This window comes from Pseudophryne corroboree, chromosome 11, assembly GCF_028390025.1.
Source record: "Pseudophryne corroboree isolate aPseCor3 chromosome 11, aPseCor3.hap2, whole genome shotgun sequence".
Lineage (NCBI taxonomy): Eukaryota > Metazoa > Chordata > Amphibia > Anura > Myobatrachidae > Pseudophryne > Pseudophryne corroboree.
In genome coordinates, this window is record NC_086454.1 from 273493534 (window position 1) to 273509928 (window position 16395).

Sequence of the window (16395 nt, forward strand, 5' to 3'; positions counted from 1 at the left end):
CTCTGCAACTCCCTTCCGGTGTCTATATTACATATGATACATTATATGTGGCCTTTTTATATACAATGTTTCACATGAAATCCCATTCACTGCTCCAGGAAATGATATATCCTTGGTGCAGCAGTGACACTCTCTGCCAGGGCCGGATTAACAATGGGGCGGATGGAGCTGCAGCTCCAGGCCCCCCATTGAAAATAGGCCCACAGATCCCCTGCAAAGCAGCCAGTGTTTACAGGAAAGAAACACTCTCTGCATTGCTTTGTCCCCATAGTGGCCTGCACTCACCTCTTCACTGGATTGCTGCCGCGATCGGAGCTTAGCTCCGATCAGGCAGCGTTTGCTAACAGCACCCAGCACAGCCTGTACCACTGATGCTGCAGCCCGTGCTGGTTCTCCGTTCTCCCAGTGGCTAGGCTTAGGGCTATGCAGCACTTCCTCCTCGTACTGCAAGCCCCGCCCACTTCATGACATCGTGAAAGGGGCGGGGCCAGCACTGCTGCTGTCTTGTTGTCACATGCAATAACGAGGCAGGAAAAGGTAAGGAGAGAGAAGTAGCAAGGGAGGGAGAATAAAGACGGAATGTAGGTAAGACATGAGTACAGGTAAAGAAGAGTAATGTACAGACAGTAAAGTAAGTGATTAAGGTATGTTAGAAAAGAAGTAAGTAAATACAGATAAATACTCTATGTTAGAGATTAGAAAGGAAGGCAAGCATGTGATGTGAGAGATTCAGTAATCACAAAATATGCACTGCAGGCATTTTGTGACCCTGTTTTTAAAAATGTGCAGGTGCTACAGGATATGCTGTGCAGCCAGTAACATTTCTCTGTGTCTGTCACCGCTAGCAGAGATCTCATCCAATCGCCGCCTGAGACCTACAGCCTCCCCTCTCTGCTCACCATCGCACACTGCGCCGCTTTACAATTTATATCAGGTGTTACTATGTGCACGTTCGGGGAGAGCTTGTCAGTGTGACCCGGGCTGCGGTATCAGCAGAGCTGTGCTGGTGCTGACAAGGTGCGTGAAGCTGAGCCGGCAGATCACGGTGCTCGGCAGTGCTTTCTGCGTAGCGATCTTCTTCCTCTACCTAATGCTGGACTGGGCCATTTAGGCTATGGGAGGGGAGGATAGGGTTAGGCTGCAGGGAAAGAGGTTAGGGACAAGCACTTGGGGAGGTTAGAGTTAGGCTGCAGGGAGGGGATGTTAGGGTTAGGTTGCGGGGAGGGGAGGGAAGGTTAGGGTTAGGCTGTGGTGAGGGGAGGTTAGGGTTAGAATGTGGGGGGGAGGGTAGGGTTAGGCTGCGGTGAGGTTAGGGTTAGGCTGCGGTGAGGGGAGGTTAGGGTTAGGCTATGGGATGAGAGGTTAGGCTGCAGGGAGGGGAGATTAGGGTTAGGCTATGGGAGGGTAGATAAGGGTTAGGCTGCAGGGCGGCGAGGTTAGGGTTAGGCTGCAGGGAGGGGAGGTTAGGGTTAGGCTGCGGGGAGGGGAGGTTAGGCTGCAGGGAGGGGAGGTTAGGGTTAGGCTGCGGGGAGGGGAGGTTAGGTTTTGTCTGCAGGGAGGGGAGGTTAGGGTTAGGCTGCGGGGAGGGAAGTGTTAGGGATAGGCTGTGGGAGGGGAGGGAAGGGTTAGGGATAGGCTGCGGGAGGGGAGGTTAGGGTTAGGCTGCGGGGAGGGGAGGTTAGGGTTAGGCTGCGGGGAGGGAAGGGTTAGGTTAGGTTGCGGGAGGGGAGGTTAAGGTTAGGCTGCGGGGAGGGGAGAGTTAAGGTTAGGCTGCAGGGAGGGAAAGGTTAGGTTAGGCTGCGGGAGGGGAGGTTAAGGTTAGGCTGCGGGGAGGGAAGGGTTAGGTTAGGCTGCGGGAGGGGAGGTTAAGGTTAGGCTGCGGGGAGGGGAGGGTTAGAGTTAGTCTGCAGGGAGGGAAGGGTGAGGGTTAGGCAATGGGGGAGGTTGGAGAAAGGCTGTAGAAGCGGAGAAGAGGGTTAGGCTGGCGGTACCTATAATTATGGGACACACAGTCACACAGTGACTCGGGACGTCGATGGACATCTTGCACAGGGCAGTACAAAGTCACTGGGTGCAATCCGCACTCCACAGTTTTAACGCACAGGGTTAGGAGCCAGTGTCCGGCATATCAGCGGTGATAGCAAACTGGGGATCTCTAAAACGTGGGCCTCTGTCAGGACAGAGAGAGGTAGGAGCCGGACACAGGGGAAGCCTCCTAGCGGAACAGCCTGGTTCCTCCTCTCTCCCCTTCTGCTCTCTCTCTCGTCTCCCGCTCACTCACCTTGGTCTGTTTCCTGGTGCCGGCGTCAGGGCTTGGTAGAGCAGGTAGAGGTGCTCTTGTTCGGGCAACATGTCCGCAGCGCCTCTACTACAAGCGCCGTGCAGGGAGAGAGCAGCGTGCAGATCCACGGGATAGTCAGCCCACATCGCCGCCGCCAGTCAGGACGTGCTGGGGATGGGTCGCCAGTGTTGGGGGAAGCCCCTTCTGCCCTGAGTGAAGGTGCCACCCCTGTTCATGGGGAAGGGGGCGAGCGACGCGGCAGGGGGAGAAGGGAACAGCTCCTGCAGGTGACTAGAGAGCGAGTGCCTCACTTTTTCTTTTGGTGCACGCAGAGTCGCCCTTCATGTGCCGACGCCAATAGGCAGCTGCCTAATGGAAGCGCCTGCTCTGTTTACTGCAATGTATCCGACCCGCTCTTTAACCTGCACTGTATCTGTCCCTGCACTATACCTGACCCACACTGTGTGTCCCACACTGTAACTGACTCAATATTTAACTGTGTGTCCCAATATATTACGCACTGTACCCAACACAGTATCCAGCAGATACACTGCACTGTTTTTATTGTTGGGGAAATTTTGGGAGCTGCTCAACAAAAAGGCTGATTGATCGGTCTTTTACATTGGCACAGAGTGACATCAGTGGCCCTGGGCCCCCAGGAGGCTGATATAGATTGGGAACTGAGAATAGGCATGTGAACATGCCTAAAGGCCCATACACACTAGAAGATATTGAGAACTATATCAGTCATTGTGAGCTTTATGAGCGATATCGTTCACAATATAGGCCCTCATTCCGAGTTGTTCGCTCGTTAGCTGCTTTTAGCAGCAGTGCACACGCTAAGCCGCCGCCCTCTGGGAGTGTATCTTAGCTTGGCAGAATTGCGAACGCAAGATTAACAGAATTGCGATTAAAAATGTCTTTGCAGTTTCTGAGTAGCTCGAGACTTACTCTGCCACTGCGATCAGGTCAGTCAGTTTCGTTCCTCCTTTGACGTCACAAACACACCCAGCGTTCGCCCAGACACTCCCCCGTTTCTCCAGCCACTCCTACGTTTTTCCCAGAAACGGCAGCGTTTTTTCACACACACCCATAAAACGGCCTGTTTCCACCCAGAAACACCCACTTCCTGTCAATCACACTCCGATCACCAGAACGAAGAAATTTCTCCGTTAAGCCATGAGTAAAATAGCAATCGTTTTAGCAAATTTACTTGGCGCAGGCGCACTGCCAACGTTGCGCATGCGCAGTTTGCGACTAATCGCACCGATGCAAAGAAAAATAATGAGCGAACAACTCGGAATGACCCCCATAGTCCAGTGTGTATCCAATGAACGATGCGCGCCCCCACCCTTCATCAGCTAGGGTTTCTGTCTTCTGAACTTGCAGCTCAATTTTGCCTATATCTTTCACGGAAAAGTGTATATCGTTCAGTGTGTACGCGGTGAACGATGAGCGATGGACGATATGAATGATATTCATCATAATAGCCACTCTGTAATGCCAGCCCATTATTTAAATTTGCCACCATTAGTGTCGCAGACGATGCTAGCAATATCGTTCATCGTTCATATCGTTTGAAAAATCATTCAGTGTGTATGCACAATGTCTTTTATCAAGTATGTTTGGAAGCTGAAGAGAAATCATTCACCAATATCGTTCATTGTTCATATTGTTTAGTGTGTATGGGGCTTAAAAGTCAGCCACCCATGGGCTGATGTACTGTAGTGAGTAAGCAGACACCCAAAGTAGTCCCTCCCATCCCCATCCTCAGGGGCCCACCCCTTCTTACTCCTTATGCTACCTGGACTGCGTTACTGTAACCTTCTCCTCCAGAGCTGCTCTGCACGCAAAGACCAGAGCAAAGATAAAAATAAAAATTTTGTGGTGAGGCAGTGGCGTGTTGTGTATAGTGATGTATTGTGGTGAAGTAGTGCAATTATGCAGTGTGAGGGAGAGAGTGTAGTGATGTAGTGTGGAGAGTTAGTGCTGAGATATAGGGGTCTATTTACTAAGCCTTGGATGGAGATAAAGTACCAGCCAATCAGCTACTAACTGTCATTTTTCAAACCCAGCCTGTGAAATGGCAGTTAGGAGCCAATTAGCTGAGACGTTATCTCCGTCGACTTTATCTCCATCACAGGATTAGTAAATAGACCCCATAGTGCTGAGATGTAGTGTGGGAAGGTAGCACAGTGATGTAGTGTGGGGAGGTAGTGTAGTATAGTGTTGAGGTGTAGTGTGGGGTGGTAGCGTAGTGATGTAGTGTGGGGTGGTAAGTGCAGTGATATAGTGCGGAGGTGTAGTATGGGTAAGTAGTGCAGTGATATACTGTAGTGCGGAGATGTAGTGTGAGGAGGTAGCGTAGTGATGTAGTGTGGGTTGGTAGTGCAGTGATATGGTGCAGAGGTGAGGCGTGGGACGGTAGCGTAGCAATGTAGTGTGAGATGGTGCAGAGATGTAGTGTGAGGAGGTAGCGTAGCAATGTAGTGTGAGATGGTAGTGCAGTGATATGGTGCAGATATGTAGTGTGAGGAGGTAGCGTAGTGATGTAGTGTGAGATGGTAGTGCAGTGAGATGGTGCAGAGATGTAGTGTGAGGAGGTAGCGTAGTGATGTAGTGTGAGATGGTAGTGCAGTGAGATGGTGCAGAGATGTAGTGTGAGGAGGTAGCGTAGTGATGTAGTGTGAGATGGTAGTGCAGTGAGATGGTGCAGAGATGTAGTGTGAGGAGGTAGCGTAGCAATGTAGTGTGAGATGGTAGTGCAGTGATATGGTGCAGAGATGTAGTGTGAGGAGGTAGTGTAGTGATATAGTGTGAGATGGTAGTGCAGTGAGGTGGTGCAGAGATGTAGTGTGAGGAGGTAGCGTAGTGATGTAGTGTGAGATGGTAGTGCAGTGAGATGGTGCGAGATGTAGTGTGAGGATGTAGCAGAGTGATGTAGTGTGGGGTGGTAGTACAGTGATATGGTGCAGAGATGTGTGGAGAGATGTGTGGAGAGGTAGCGTAGTGGAATAGTGATGAGATGTAGTATAGGGAGGTGGTTCAGGGATATAGTATAGAGGTGTAGTGTTGGGAGGTAGTTTGGGTATGTATAGTGCTGGGATGTAGGGTGAGGGGGTAGCAAAGTGATATAGTGCAGGCATGTTGTGCAGAGATGTAGGAGTGATATAGTGCAGAGATGTAGTATAGTGAAGATATGTAATGTGGGGAGGTACTGTAGTGCAGTGATGTAGTATGCTACCACACCACCCTGGACACACAGGGAGAACTTCTGTGCGGCGATCACACGCCCGGTGGCGGCACACAATAGGCCCTTTATGAATTTCTGCTCCAGGCCTTTGTGGACCTTAATCTGGCACTGCTCTCTGGATACGATCTGATGCACACGATTTGACTCTTTTCACTAGAGATGAGCGGGTTTGGTTCTCAGAGAACCGAACCCTACCGGACTTCATGCTCCAAGCCCGGATCTGAGTCAGTGTCAGTGGAGCAAGTACTACATATTTTGCAATGTTGACAGGTGCACAACACCCTTAGGTAAAGTTTATCAATTATAAATAAGCCAGCTTTACTTGCAGTTTACGTTGGCCGATAATCGTGCTTTGAATTGTTTTAAAAGTTGCTGATGATTGATCTAAAAATTAGAGATGAGCGGGTTCGGTTCTCAGAGAACCGAACCCCCCCGAACTTTGCCTTCCGAGTTTGGATCCGAGCCAGGCTCGGGTTTTTCCGCCTGACTCGGAAACCAGAACGAGGCAAAATGTCATCATCCTGCTGTCGGATTCTCGCAGGGTTTGGATTCCATATAAGGAGCTGCGCGTCGCCACCATTTTTACTCTGGCATTGGAGAGTGTAGAGAGAGGACGTGTCTCCATTCAGTCCACGTCTCAGTGTCCTCAGTGTCTATGTCTTGTGCTGCATCTGTCCAGTCACGGTGTTGTGTTCTCTGCTGCCATATGTCCAGTGCTGTCCAGTGGTGCTGTGTTGTGCTGCATCAACTCAGTGGTGGTGTGTTGTGCTGCATCAGTCCAGTCACAGTAGTGGTGTCCTCTGCTGCCATATGTCCAGTGCTGCTGTATAGGGTGCTGTGTTGTGCTGCATCAGTTCAGTGGTGGTGTATTGTCCTTCATCAGTCCAGTGATGGTGTCCCTGTGCTGCACTATATATGTCCAGTGGTACTGCCTTATATGTCCAGTGATCCTGCCGAATAACTCCAGTAATCCTGCCGAATAATTCCAGTAATCCTGCCGTATAATTCCAGTGGTACTGGCATATAATTCCAGTAATCCTGCCGTATATTTCCTGTAATCCTGCCGCAAATTACAGTGGTACTGGCGTATAATTCCAGTAATCCTGCCGTATAATTCCAGTGGTACTGGCGTATAATTCCAGTAATCCTGCCATAAAATTCCAGTGGTACTGGCGTATAATTCTAGTAATCCTGCTGTATAATTCCAGTAAACCTGCCGTATAGTTCCAGTAATCCTGCCGTATAATCCCAGTGGTACTTGCGTATAATTCCAGTAATCCTCCCTTATATTTACAGTAATCCTGCCGTATAATTACAGTGATCCTGCCATATAAATCCAGTGATTCTGCCGTATAAATCCATATAATTCTGTATAAATCCAGTTTAGTGGTGCTGCCATATAAATTCAGTGGTGCTGTCCTGTGCTGTATATTATTTACTCCAAATAAAGGGGTTATTAATAATTAATCCAAATAATTTTTACAGGGTTTAAGGGTACGCGTCCTGTGCCGCATATTGTGTTATATAACTCCAGAAAAATAATGGAGAACAAAAATTTGGAGGTAAAAATAGGGAAAGATCAAGAACCACTTCCTCTTAGTGCTGAAGCTGCGGCCACTAGTCAGATCCAGGCCCCCAGGTCCAGGAAGTCTGTATCTGACATGCACCCATTTTGGAGAAAGGTGCTGCCCCCAATCCACACCCCAAATGCTGAAGTATGTCAATCGTGCTTTGTCTGACAGGTGACTGCAAGCAATTTCGCAGGTTTTGCACATGCGCAGACCCCCAAACATTGTATTTGTTACAAATAAGAATCAGACCCATAATCTCGCCATTGTCTCAGGGGCCCTAGATCATAGAAATTCATATTTTTTGTTTCCTATTTAGAACATAAATACAAATTTGCATCATTATTTTAGATATGATTTATGTATTATGTGCCAATCAGGCACATACTAGGTATAACACAGAGTCCAAACCAAACATACATAATCCCCATGACCACTGTTGCACACAGGAAGCTGTACTATATAAATTATTTTTATTTTAATTAATACACTTGAAATCTTAAAATGCAGATGTGTAATTATAAATATGTTTTCTACAGAATTGTTAATCATGTGCAACCTTTGTCATGGGGATTATTTATAGACTTCAAAACACCCTGTTCATTGTTAATGATGTTTGTTTAAGGAGTAACTGTATTTTTTTTCTTCCTTATATATTGGCTGCTTTTCTCTCTCTCACTGATTTCTCATTAGTGTAAACTATTCTCATTATAGTCTCTTGGATAAAGGGGGTGATTCAGACCAGATCGTAGCTGTGCTAAATTTAGCACATCTACGATCAGCTTCCCTGACATGCGGGGGGACACCCAGCACAGGGCTAGTCCACCACTCATGTCAGGCCCTACCCTCCCCTCCGCAGAAGTACAAAAGCATCATGCAGTGGCAATGCTTTTGTACTTCCGGAGTAGCTAACTACCAGCGCAGCTCCTGCGCGCTGGCAGGGAGATACACATCGCTGCTCAGGTCGCAGCGGCTGCATGTGACGTCATGCAGGTGCCGTGGCCCGTCCCTCCAACGGTCCAGGCATGCCTGTGTTGCCCAGAACATGCCCCCTAGATGGCGGCCGAACACCGCTGGCCCACCCCCTTCCGCCCAGCGCACGCCTCTGCCTGTCAATCAGGCAGAGGCAATCGCTAGCCTAAGACAGCTGTCGGCTGTCTGGCATGCGCCGCCGCATGTGCAGTTCAGACCCAATCGCTGTTGTGCGAAAACGCACAGCAGATATCGGGTCTGAATGACCCCCAAAATCCTAATTCTCTACAAAGTGTAAAGATCCAGGAAGACTGGTTTAACTTGATACTGTATCAGCATATTCTTTCATACAATCATATAATATTCAGATACCCTTACCCAAGGCCGGATTGGCCATTACAGTTACCGGGGAGTTCCCCGGGGGGGGCGACTGGTGTGCGGGGCCGCCTGTCACCTGTGGCCCCTAGCGCAAGAAGAGGCTTGCGCTGCCTAGCTAGGATTAGGTACGCACGCCGGTATGTTATGGTCGACAGTCATTAGGTCGACCACTATTGGTCGACATTGACATGGTCGACATGGACACATGGTCGACACATGAAAATGGTCGACACATGAAAGGTCGACACATGAAAAGGCCGACATGAGTTTTTTAACTTTTTTTTCTTTTGGGGAACTTTTCCATACTTTACGATCCACGTGGACTACGATTGGAACGGTAATTTGTGCCGAGCGAAGCGAAGGCACCATGCCCGAAGCATGGCGAGCGAAGCGAGCCATGCGAGGGGACGCGGTGCACTAATTGGGGTTCCCAGTCACTTTACGCAAAAGACGACACCAAAAAAAGTAAAAAAACGCATGTCGACCTTTTCATGTGTCGACCTTTCATGTGGCGACCATTTTCATGTGTCGACCATGTGTCCATGTCGACCATGTCAATGTCGACCAATAGTGGTCGACCTAATGACTGTCGACCATAACATGGTCGACCATTCATACCGGAACCACGCACGCCACATCAGGGACGTCACACACCACGAAGGAAGAGGGGTGGATTGTCATTGTCCAGCAGCCTGCTCTCCGCTCTCCGCTCCCCGGGCCGCCGTCAGCTGCAGCCTGCAAGACAGTGGTGAGAGGAGGGGACACGGAGTGGGCAGGGCTGGATTAACAATAGGGCTGATGGAGCTGCAGCTCCATGCACCCCTCCCTTTAAAATAGAGGCAGGAAAAACATTTTTTTTAAAGCTTCATGCAGCCACTTGGGGCCCGTCCATTCACACCACAACTGATCTCCCCCTGATAGCCAGCCAGAAGCTTTACTAATGAAATTATTTTGTTGAGATATGTATGTGTAACATATTAGTAGGGTGGGGTTAATTATTTAGTTTAATAGGGGTGGATGTCTCGGTACTTTCATACTTTAATGTACTGAGGGTAGGGGACTGGGCTACTAATGTATTGATATGTTGAGGGTTAATAATTTAAAATAATGCTGGTGAGAGAAGTGTTACTGATTTATTGGGATTGTGAGGGTCAATTATTTAGTGTAATGGGGGTGAATGGATGGGCTATTTATTTATTGCTGTGGTAGTGGGGCAGTCATCTAATGTAATAGTGGTTGAGGGCTGGGCTTTTAATGTGTGTGTAAGTGTACCCTAGGTAGGGGGAGTAGGTGGCATAGTATGGGTAGTGGGAAGGTATGCTTCTGATACCCGTAGTTGCATGTACTGTAGTTTCCTATAGCAGCATTCGCGAGTGCGTGTGTATGCATAGTAGCAGAACAGAAGGAAGGTAGTGGTGTTCGTTCCTGCGATGCGCAACACCACGCCATGCTACCTTTTCCAGCATATATGTGAGCACAGTACGGTAGTGTGGGAAGGTAGCGCAGGATGTGGTGTGGGAAGGTAGCACAGACTGTGGTGTGGGAAGGTAAAGCAGTGATGTGGTGCGGGTAGGTAGCGTAGTACAGTGGTGTGGGATGGTAATGCAGTACGGTGATGTTGGAAGGTAGCGCAGTACGGTGGTGCGGGAAAGTAGCATAGTACAGTGGTGTGGGATGGTAATGCAGTACGGTGGTGTTGGAAGGTAGCGCAGTACGGTGCTGCGGGAAGGTAGTGTAGTACGGTGGTGTGGGATGGCAATGCAGTATGGTGGTGCGGGAAGGTAACGCAGTAATATGGTATGGGGAGGTGGTGTAGAATGGTGGTGTGGGATGGTAATGCAGTACGGTGGTGCGGGGAGATAGTAATGTGGTATGGGAAGGTGGTGTAGAATGGTGGTGTGGGATGGTAATGCAGTACAGTGGTGTTGGAAAGTAGCGCAGTACGGTGGTGCGGGAAGGTAGCATAGTACGGTGGTGTTGGAAGGTAATGCAGTACAGTGGTGTGGGAAGGTAGCGCAGTAATGTGGTATGGGAAGGTGGTGTAGAACGGTGGTGTGGGATGGTAATGCAGTACAGTGGTGTTGGAAGGTAGCGCAGTAACTTCGTGTGGGAAGGTAGCGCAGAAACATGGTGCGGGAAGGTAGTGCAGTTCGGTGGTGTAGGAAGGTAGCGCAGTATTGTTGTATGGGAAGGTAGCGCAGTAATGTGGTATAGGAAGGTGGCGTTGAATGGTGGTGTGGGATGGTAATGCAGTATGGTGGTATTGAAAGGTAGCGCAGTTTGGTGGTGCGGGAAGGTAGTGTAGTACGGTGGTGTGGGATGTTAATGCAGTTCAGTGGTGTTGGAAGGTAGTGCAGTACAGTGGTGCGGGAAGGTAGCGCAGTAATGTGGTATGGAAAGGTGGTATAGAACGGTGGTGTGGGATGGTAATGCAGTACAGTGGTGTTGGAAGGTAGTGCAGTAACTTCGTGTGGGAAGGTAGCGCAGAAACATGGCGCGGGAAGGTAGTGCAGTTTGGTGGTGTAGGAAGGTAGCGCAGTATTGTTGTATGGGAAGGTAGCGCAGTAATGTGGTATAGGAAGGTGGTGTTGAATGGTGGTGTGGGATGGTAATGCAGTATGGTGGTATTGAAAGGTAGCGCAGTTTGGTGGTGCCGGAAGGTAGCGTAGTACGGTGGTGTGGGATGTTAATGCAGTTCGGTGGTGTTGGAAGGTAGTGCACTACAGAGGTGCGGGAAGGTAGCGCAGTGATGTGATATGGGAAGGTGGCATAGAACAGTGGTGTGTGATGAAAGTGCAGTAATGTGGTGCGGGAAGGTAGCACAGTAACGTGGTGCGGGAGGTTAGCGCAGTAATGTGGTGCGGGAAGGTAGCGCAGTGATGCAGTTTGGGAGTTAGCTCAGTGATGTAATGTGGGGAGGTAGTGCAGTGATATAGTATGTCACCACACCCACTCTTCCCACCCAGAATAACTTCTCTGCGGCACTAATCACACAACCTGCGACGACACATAATAGGTCCTTCCTAAATCTCAGCTTCAGGCCCTTATGGACCTTAATCTGGCACTGGGAGTGGTGACAGAGTGGGGGACATCGGGGCAGGCCGGGAGAAACCGACACTGAGTGAATCTGATTTCACTGTCGTCGATACCTGCTGCAGTCATTCCTTTAAAAAAATAAATGCCTTGCAGCTTGCAGGACATTTTTTTTGTAAAGACTGACAGGCTGCATGCAGAACTGCACTGGCTGATAGGGGACATGGGGTTCTGCGGGGGGAGGGGTTATTCTGTGCTGGTGAGAGATGATCTGTCTAAGGGGAATATTCTATGCTAAGGGACATGATCTGTCTGAAGGGAGTTATTTAGTTCTAAAGGGAGAGACTGATCTATTTTCAGGCCCGGCAAGATGGGGGGTGAAAGGGACACCTATACTGGGCCCCGAAGTTCACAAGGGCCCCGGGAACAAAGAGCACAAAAACCAGCACTGCAGCGCCTAATTATGTTTTAATAATGCAGTGCCGAATAATGGTCCTCAAATTAAGTACATGAACTTATTAAAAGCAAATAAAGACTTTGGAGACCCCGAACACTGGAAGTAGCCGCTGTGTGCTCCACAGTGCGTTCCAGCAACCAGGAAGCATGCTGCGGAGTCGGGCAGAGCAAATGCAGCAGGAGCTGTACCATCACCACTGCACACCGTTCCAGGAATGTGGGAGCCTAACTGCAGAGAAGAAACCAGCAAAGGTTACCTATTAATCATCCCGGCTGGTATAGCCATCTATACATCAGGACTGTCAGTTCTCTCCCAATCACATTCATTCTATCTATCTATCTATCTATCTATCTATCTATCTATCTATCTATCTATCTATCTATCTATCTATCTATCTATCTATCTATCTATCTATCTATCTATCTATATGGCCCCTGAACACGTATGACAGGCTTTACATGACTTAACACAGTGGTTCCCAAACTTTCTTTGTATCATTGCACCCTAGGGCACAGGTTCTCAAACTCGGTCCACAGGACCACAAACAGTACATGTTTTCCAGGTCTCCTCACAGTCACAAGCGAAATAATTAGCTCCACCTGTGCATCTTTTGAAATGTGCATGCCGGGTGACCTAGATAATGTGCGCTGTTTGGGGTCCTGAGGACTGAGCTTGAGTAATAGAATATAGCATGAAGTAGCTATGTTTGCTTTAAAATGTATTTAGTGAGTGTGCAGAGGATGAAATGTCACCCCAGTTTTAATTTCTTAACTACTTCTGCTACAACACAATACTATCTAAAATTTTTAATGTGTTAGGTTCAGCTACTATGACATGCTCTGCCTTTTGTTGGTGTAACTCCGCCTACATTACATTTTGAAGTAGTAAGCCCGCCTACTTTGGTATTGGCTCCACCTACAGTTGATTTGGTGCCACCCACATGAGGCCACTTCTAGAAATTTTTCCAGGGCCACTTTTATTTCCCAATCCGCCCCTGCCCTTACCACATTAATTATAGTCTTACAGTATTTCACCAGTAACTTTTATTGCAGTGTGCTACTAAAGTTTTTTTGACTTTTACATAATTTGCAGCACCCGCTGAATTAAGTATTCATTGTTTTCCATGAAGTTTGTCTGCTCTTCAGAATATATATTCTCTGCAAATTTTTTTTTTTTTTCTATAAACCCATTTGTGCTGTATGCTCTATATCTTTGTCCTTGGTTTCTCTCACTACACAAGACAATACTACAATACAGAATGGCAGCTACTCAATCAAACTAGTAATACCCCTCAGGTGCTGACATAACTAGAATAACCCCTCCCTTTCAGCACCTGAGGGGTATTACTAGATTGATTGAGCAGCTAACATTCTATATTGCAGTTCAGATAGGCACAGATGGGACCATCATTTGGAGGGCATGCTGGTTCCTGTAGTGCCATTTGGAGGATTGAGTGGTGACTCCAAGTGAGCTGACTCTCAATTTAGATATATCTTTGTATGTGGCCTTACATTAGGCAATTATATGGTGCTGTTATCAGGCAGCATTAGGGACCTCCAGTATCAGAGACGCCGTGAAGGGGCCTTTAGGTTTAACCACATTTTTGCAAATAATCCACAGATTTAGCCAGCCTCATAGTTACCGTGATGCATACAACTGCATTATACGCCGTGCTGCAACTAGTCGCATGCAGCATTCACCCATTGGTATGAATGTGTGCATTTCTGCAAATGTCTGCATGCAGTAATTTGCTGGCACACTATCCGCACTATATGTACGCATCACAGCATAGATGAGCTTGGCACATCTGTATATGTAACTAGGATCTCAGAATTTTATAATACCCTATTGCGTTCAAGTCTGATACCCCTTGATGTGCTGGGGACCCCCCCCCCCCTTTTGTTTACAGTTTTAAACTAGGAAGAAGTTTAATAATTGGCAACATTTTTTACCTTCCTTCCATGAGATTGAGTTGGTAAGTACATGGACGCTTGATGTCATGAATTAAGGAGAATTGCGCCATCAAGCACTGCCTCCAAACTCAAGGGCGGATCCAGAAGAAAATGACAGGCTGGGGCACCACAATAGGGGAGGAAGTTGGTGTTAGAGATTTATTAATTTCAGAGCGCAAGCTCCCACAAAAGGAGTGTGGCCTCACTACAAGGGGTGTGTCCAAACTATATGCCAATCCTGCAGACCATATTCCTTATTTTCATCACGCTGGGGGCATGGGGTACATACAATAAATAAGGTCAGGATCATTACCTCCTTGGCATGCCTTGGGTCTTGACAGCATCCTCCTGGTGGCTATTCTGAGCAATGAAGGATGGCTGGCTCCTCTCTGCAATCTGTGTGCCTTGGCTACAGTACATGAGTTATACTGTCAGTAGCTAGAATAAAAAAGGGACAGCACAGTTATAAAGTTATCAGGTGACATTGGAACAATAGTGGCTTATGTTAGTGCAGTGGTTCTCAAACTCGGTCCTCAGGATCCCAAACAGTTCACATTTTCCAGGTCACCCAGCAGGTGCACAGGTGTATTCATTTTTCACAGACACGTTTTCAAAGATCCACAGGTGGAGCTAATTATTTCACTTGTGATTCTGAGAGGAGATCTGCAAAAGATGAACTGTTTGGGGTCCTGAGGACCAAGATGTGTTAGTGTAATTGATATCTGTAGAATTTTGGGACAGTGAACACAATAGCTACACATCAGATGTGAAAGTAACTGTCATGCCACAGAATGTCCATAAACAGGTTACTGGCTTTTTTGGAACAAGCCAGGGACAATGCAAGCAATGCATATAGTAGTGATGTGCACCGGACATTTTTCGGGTTTTGTGTTTTGGTTTTGGATTCGGTTCCGCGGCCGTGTTTTGGATTCGGACGCGTTTTGGCAAAACCTCACCGAAATTTTTTTGTCGGATTCGGGTGTGTTTTGGATTCAGGTGTTTTTTTCAAAAAACCCTAAAAAACAGCTTAAATCTTAGAATTTGGGGGTCATTTTGATCCCATAGTATAGTATTATTAACCTCAATAACTATAATTTCCACTCATTTCCAGTTTATTCTGAACACCTCACACCTCACAATATTATTTTTAGTCCTAAAATTTGCACCGAGGTCGCTGGATGGCTAAGCTAAGCGACACAAGTGGCCAACACAAACACCTGGCCCATCTAGGAGTGGCACCGCAGTGTCAGGCATGATGGCACTTCAAAAAAATAGTCCCCAAACAGCACATGATGCAAAGAAAAAAAGAGGCGCACCAAGGTCGCTGTGTGACTAAGCTAAGCGACACAAGTGGCCGACACAAAGACCTGGCCCATGTAGGAGTGGCACTGCAGTGTCAGGCAGGATGGCACTTCAAAAAAATTGTCTCCAAACAGCACATGATGCAAAGAAAAATGAAAGAAAAAAGAGGTGCAAGATGGAATTGTCCTTGGGCCCTCCCACCCACCCTTATGTTGTATAAACAGGACATGCACACTTTAACAAACCCATCATTTCAGCGACAGGGTCTGCCACATGACTGTGACTGAAATGACTGGTTGGTTTGGGCCCCCACCAAAAAAAGAAGCAATCAATCTCTCCTTGCACAAACTGGCTCTACAGAGGCAAGATGTCCACCTCATCATCATCCTCCGATTCCTCACCCCTTTCACTGTGTACATCCCCCTCCTCACAGATTATTAATTCGTCCCCACTGGAATCCACCATCTCAGGTCCCTGTGTACTTTGTGGAGGCAATTGCTGGTGAATGTCTCCACGGAGGAATTGATTATAATTCATTTTGATGAACATCATCTTCTCCACATTTTCTGGAAGTAACCCGATTGCTGACAAGGTGAGCGGCTGCACTAAACACTCTTTCGGAGTACACACTGGAGGGAGGGCAACTTAGGTAGAATAAAGCCAGTTTGTGCAAGGGCCTCCAAATTGCCTCTTTTTCCTGCCAGTATACGTACGGACTGTCTGACGTGCCTACTTGGATGCGGTCACTCATATAATCCTCCACCATTCTTTCAATGGTGAGAGAATCATATGAAGTGACAGTAGACGACATGTCAGTAATCGTTGGCAGGTCCTTCGGTCCGGACCAGATGTCAGCACTCGCTCCAGACTGCCCTGCATCACCGCCAGCGGGTGGACTCGGAATTCTTAGCCTTTTCCTCGCACCCCCAGTTGCGGGAGAATGTGAAGGAGGAGATGTGGACGGGTCACGTTCCGCTTGACTTGACAATTTTCTCACCAGCAGGTCTTTGAACCTCTGCAGACTTGTGTCTGCCGGAAAGAGAGATACAACGTAGGTTTTAAATCTACAGCTGCGGTAGCCACATCATATGCAGGGAGCGATCAGGGCTGCCGCAGAGGCGCCAGCAGTGCTCACTGCTCAGGGCAGCGTTTCTGAAAAGTGTGCACCGCAGCCAGGGACAATGACCTGTGATGCATGC

General features: G+C 48.0%; 1 long non-coding RNA gene across 1 annotated transcript in view; it reads left to right on the top strand.

Moving 5' to 3' along the window:
* The first annotated feature begins 520 nt into the window (after nt 1–520).
* LOC134970160 (uncharacterized) overlaps nt 521–16395 on the top strand; it is a 79609-nt gene continuing 63734 nt past the window's right edge. The window contains exon 1 of the long non-coding RNA XR_010189702.1: nt 521–585. This is a non-coding gene — a long non-coding RNA (uncharacterized LOC134970160). The remainder of the gene's footprint in view (nt 586–16395) is intronic.